We start from the raw sequence: 5,542 nt of genomic DNA, 5'->3' as shown, positions 1-5,542 counted from the left end.
AAGATGTGCTGGTTAGGTGCATTGGCCATGCTAAATTTTCCCTCAGTGTGCCTGAGCAGGTGCCGGAGTGTGGCGACTGGGAGATTTTCCTAGTAACTTCATTGCAGTGTTAAAGTAAGCCTACTTGTGTCATTAATAAATAAACTTAAACTTAAACAGTGCTGTTAATCACACTCAGATTTTAGTCATCCTCCTATCTTTGACCCATTGTTTGTCTGTTTATGATCCTGTGAAGCGACGTAAGAAATTTTCCACATTAAAGGTGCTTTATAAATGTAGGGTTAAGTGCAGGTTAGGTGGATTGGCCATGCTAAATTGCCCCTTAGTGTCCCAAGGTGTGTAGGTTAGGGAGATTGGCCGTGCTAATTTGCTCCTTAGTGTCCCAAGGTGTGCAGGTTAGGAGCGATTGGTAATGCCAACTTGCTCCTTAGTGTCCCAAGGTGTGTAGGTTAGGGGAGGTTGGCCAAGCTAAATTGTCCCATAGTGTCCCAAGGTGTACAGGTTAAGGGGATTGGCCATGTCTAATTAAATATGTAGGGCTATAGGAATGAGGCGGGGAGATGATGGGTCTGGGTAATATGCTCTGTCGGAGAGTCAGTGCAGACTGGGTGGGCTGAATGGCCTCCTTCTGCACTGTAAGGATTCTATAAAGTTGTTGCTCTTCAGATCAACATTGGTAAATAACTTCAGACAGACAGTTTCCTCTCCAACCTCCCTCTCCACATGCCCCCTTTAAGCAAAGAAAACAGCTCTGAGAGGAATACTGAGAAACAGGTTTTTGAGAGCCATGCCTGGAATGATTCTCTATTGAAGAAAACTACTTTCTCAGCTTACTTGAAAGGAGCAATGGAAGGTCGCTTTGTATGATTGAAGCTCTGAGTAAAATGTTTACTACAGGCCAAAATATGATTAATAAATTTAGCTACAGTTGCCACAGCCATTGTAATGCAAATGCATCTGTCGCGAGGGAGCAGGTTGGAGCTGTGGCTGGAGGACTGAAGTAATGAACAGTGGGCCAGATGTAACATGACAGATGCCAATGGGGCTGCCTTGTATTGTGCCCTGTGCCTGGTGGGACAATTGTGTCACAGCCACTGGGCTTCTTTTCCAAGCAACTTCCAGCAAATCAGTGCTCTGTACGGAACACTGACTGCTGCAAGTGATGGGAAGCCAAGAGGAGAGGAAAATAAAGGTGTGAGTGTTGTATATTGGAGAATGATGCGAAGGAGCATGGAGGGTTTAAAACAGTGGAGTTTTATTTACAGGTGTGTATTCACTTACATCGCTGCTTCTTCTCTGCTGTTTCCCCGCGCTAGGGACTTACAAAGTCATCTCTGCTGAACATTTAAGTTTTATTTATTAGCGTCACAAGTAGGCTTATATTAACACTGCAATGAAGTTACTGTGAAAATCCCCTGGTCGCCACACTCTGGCACCTGTTCGGATACACTGAGGGAGAATTTAGCACGGCCAATGCACGTCTTTCAGACTGTGGGAGGAAGCCGGAGCACCCGGAGGAAACCCACGCAGACACGGGGAGAAGGTGCAGACTCCACACGGACAGTGACCCGAGCCGGGAATTGAACCCAGGTGTTGGGCTTATTCATTCCTTTGAACAGACGAGGGGACAGCACTGGTACAGGGTCTTAAAATGGATGGCCTTTTATTGAACAGGACTTAAGAAAATTAACATAACAGAAGGGAAAGGAAAAAGCAAACTGAGTGACTGGCTGCTAAGCCAATCCCCGAACTGAGCTTGAACAGGATCTTAGAACTGAACTGAAAACACACACTAAAATCCACAAAATATCTCAATCCTTCTCTGGTTATTGTACGTGTCCTTCGCAGGCTGTCTCTGACGAGAAAAAACAAGCCTTGCAGTTGAGGTTAAAACTTGTTTTGCCTGCATTGTGTACCCTGCAGGAATGCAGTCAATTTTTAGCTAACCCGGCATGCCTTCTGAATTCTAAATGTAGTCAAGATAGCAGAGTTAGTTACCCCCTACAGCCTAGCATTTAAATGTAATTGCATAGGCAGAAACATCTTAAAATTAAGTCTTTGAATAGATTGAAGTCTTTGCATAGACTGAAGCAAACAGAGCTAAGCATACATAGGATCCCTCACCGGGTCCCTGGCGCTGTGAGGCAGCTGCGCTGATCACTGCGCCACCATGAATATGTGATGACATTAATATAACAGAGCTCAGTAAGCCAATAAGAATCAATACAAGTACATAATGGTGATGTTCTTAATCCTTACTGGCACAGAGAGAGAACGTTTCCACTTGTGGGGAATAGCAAAACCAGAAGCCATCGATATAAGATGATCACTGAGAAACCCAGTAAGATATTCAGGAGACAGCTCTTACTAGAAGGTGGTGGGAATGTGGAACTCATTCCCACAGGGAATGGTTGAAGTAAAGACCATGAATGCATTTAAGGGGAAGCTTATTAGCATTTGAGGATGAAGGAAGTAGAGGGTTATGCAGATAGAGTTAAATGAGAGATTTAAGAATAGTGTTAACAGTAGCACTGTAAGAAATGGCATTGAATTATTAGTGTGCAGAGTGTGACCACCTAACAGAAAGGTTCTTATCTCTCTCTCTCCTGGGTGACGATGCAGAAACAATTCTTAGCAACCAGGGTCTGAGGTGAAACAAAGCCAAGGAAAATGGTACCCTCAGGGGTCTCACGTTGGAGTCTCCTGCTACAGGCTTCCATGGTGTAAGATGCGCTTTCGGAGAGTTAGTGCAGACATGATGGGCCAAATGGCCGCCTTCTGCACTGTAGGGATTCTACGAACAAGCTGCCTAACTTACGGCTGAATATTTTCAATGACCCAACCTCCTTGCTCCGTGTGATAGAGAATCCAACAGACTAATGACTCTCCGAGAGAAGGAATTCCTCCTCATTTCCTTCTGATTTGGGTGATCCGTGGGTGTCCTCCGGTTTCCTCCGACAGTCGAAAGATGAACAGGTTAGGGGGATTGGCCATGCTACAGTTGTCCCTTAGTGTCCAAAGATGTGTGGGTTAGGGGAATTGGCCATGGTAAATGTGTGGGGTTACGGGGATAGGGATGGGGGAGAGGACTTGGGTAAGATGCTCTGTCAGAGAGTTGGTGAAACTCAATGGGCCAAATGGCTTCCTTCTGCACTGGACAAAGTTAATAAACTCAGCAACGAAAGGCTTCCGCACCTTAGCTTTGACTTCACCAACTGGTGGGGGTTCTATTAACACCTCTTCCAGTCCATTTATAAGGTCAATTTCTCCTACCTCCGGAACCTCGCCTGCACACACCCCACTTCATCCGCCCACTACTCAAATTATTATTCCCACTTTGTTCAGACTTCAATAGACTCCAGCCTCATCCTACACAGACTCTAACTCATGTAGTATTCTGGGGCTTGTATCCAGTCAGTCCCAAAGCGATGCACACATCAGCCCTATTGTCAACCAGGCTTTACTGCCTCTCTGCACACGGACTTCAAATCATAGAAACATAGAAACTAGAAGCAGGAGTAGGCCATTCGGCCCTTCGAGCCTGCTCCACCATTCATTTTGATCATGGGCTGATCATCGAATTCAATATCCTGATCCCCCCCTTCCCCTCATATCCCTTGATCCCTTTAGCCCCAAGAGCTATATCTAATTTCTTCTTGAAATCAGACAACATTTTGGTAGTGAATTCCACACATTCACCACCCTCTGGGTGAAGAAATTTCTCCTCACCTCAGTTCTAAAAGGTTTACTCCTTATCCTCAAACTATGACCCCTAGTTCTGGACTCCCATAATAAATCCTTATTAACATGCTCAAATCTCCCTCTTTTGCTGCTCCATCTTACCTCTTCTCTTACAGCTTCATTAGGTTACCTTGTAAACCCTTGCTGCAGATGTCATCTGAATGGATTGGAGGTTTTTTGCTTGAAGTCTAATCTCATGGTTTGGTTGACATTTCACTGCAGCACTTGGGGATTTCTGCATTGCCAGAGATCTCATTGGTCTGGTGTCTCAGGTTGTTGAGGTGTGAAGGCTCCCGCGGTAGAAGAAGAGCAGAGGTATTCCCCACCCAGGGTCCTGGCCAACATTTAACCCCCAACCAACATCAGAAAACAGAGAAAGGAAAGAGTTGCATTTACGTAATGCCTTTCATGACTATTGAATGTCTGAAAGCGCTTTACAACCAATGAAGTACTTCTGAAGTGTAGTCACTGTTGTAATGTAGGAAGCTCAGCAGCTAAATTGCACACAGCAAGATCCCACAAACAGCAATGTGGTAATGGTCAGATAATCTGTTCTTGTGACATTGACTGAGGGATAAATACCGGTCAGGACGCAGGGGAGGACTCTCCTTCTGTTCTTCACAATAATTCAATGGGACTCTTTCCATCCACTCAGATAGGCCTCAGCGTAATGCATCATCTGAAAGACATGAATAACTAGTAACTTATCTCATCAGTGGCACAGTGGTTAGTACTGCTGCCACACAGCCCCCAGGGACCCAGGTTCGATTCCTGGCTTGGGTCACTGTCTGTGTGGAGTTTGCACGTTCTCCCTGTGTCTGCGTGAGTTTCCTCCGGGTGCTCTGGTTTCCTCCCACAGTCCAAAGATGTGCTGGTTAGGTGCATTGATTTGATTTGATTTATTATTGTCACATGTATTAACATACAGTGAAAAGTATTGTTTCTTGCGCGCTATACAGACAAAGCATACCGTACATAGAGAAGGAAGCGAGAGAGTGCAGAATGTAGTGTTACAGTCATAGCTAGGGTGTAGAGAAAGATCAACTTAATGCAAGGTAAGTCCATTCAAAAGTCTGATGGCAGCAGGGAAGAAGCTGTTCTTGTGTCGGTTGGTCCGTGACCTCAGACTTTTGTATCTTTTTCCCGAAGGAAGAAGGTGGAAGAGAGAATGTCCGGGGTGCGTGGGGTCCTTAATTATGCTGGCTGCTTTGCCGAGGCAGCGGGAAGTGTAGACAGAGTCAATGGATGGGAGGCTGGTTTGCGTGATGGATTGGGCTACATTCACACCCTTTTGTAGTTCCTTGTGGTCTTGGGCAGAGCAGGAACCATACCAAGCTGTGATATAACCAGAAAGAATGCTTTCTATGGTGCGTCTGTAAAAGTTGGTGAGAGCTGTAGCTGACATGCCAAATTTCCTTAGTCTTCTGAGAAAGTAGAGGCGTTGGTGGGCTTTCTTAACTATAGTGTCGGCATGGGGAGACCAGGATTGGCCATGATCAATTGTCCATTAGTGTCAGGGGGATTAGCAGGGTGAATATATGGGGTTACAGGGATAGGGCCTGGGTCAGATCATTTTGGGTGCAGGCTCGATGGGCCAAATGGCCACCTTCTGCACTGTAGGGATTCTACGATTGTATCGTGCTGTATTTAAGTAAGCTGCCTCACCTGCTTACATGTCAGTAGTTTTGGGAGGTCCTGAGGTGCTATATAAATGCACATTATTTCTTTATGCGTGGGCTTGGCAAAATCAGCTCCAAGGAGGAAGATATGTAACTCAGCACGACTCGTTCCCAAAAGATCA

The sequence above is a fragment of the Mustelus asterias genome, chromosome 11, assembly GCF_964213995.1.
Source record: "Mustelus asterias chromosome 11, sMusAst1.hap1.1, whole genome shotgun sequence".
NCBI lineage: Eukaryota > Metazoa > Chordata > Chondrichthyes > Carcharhiniformes > Triakidae > Mustelus > Mustelus asterias.
Note: the sequence above shows the minus strand (reverse complement) of the source record.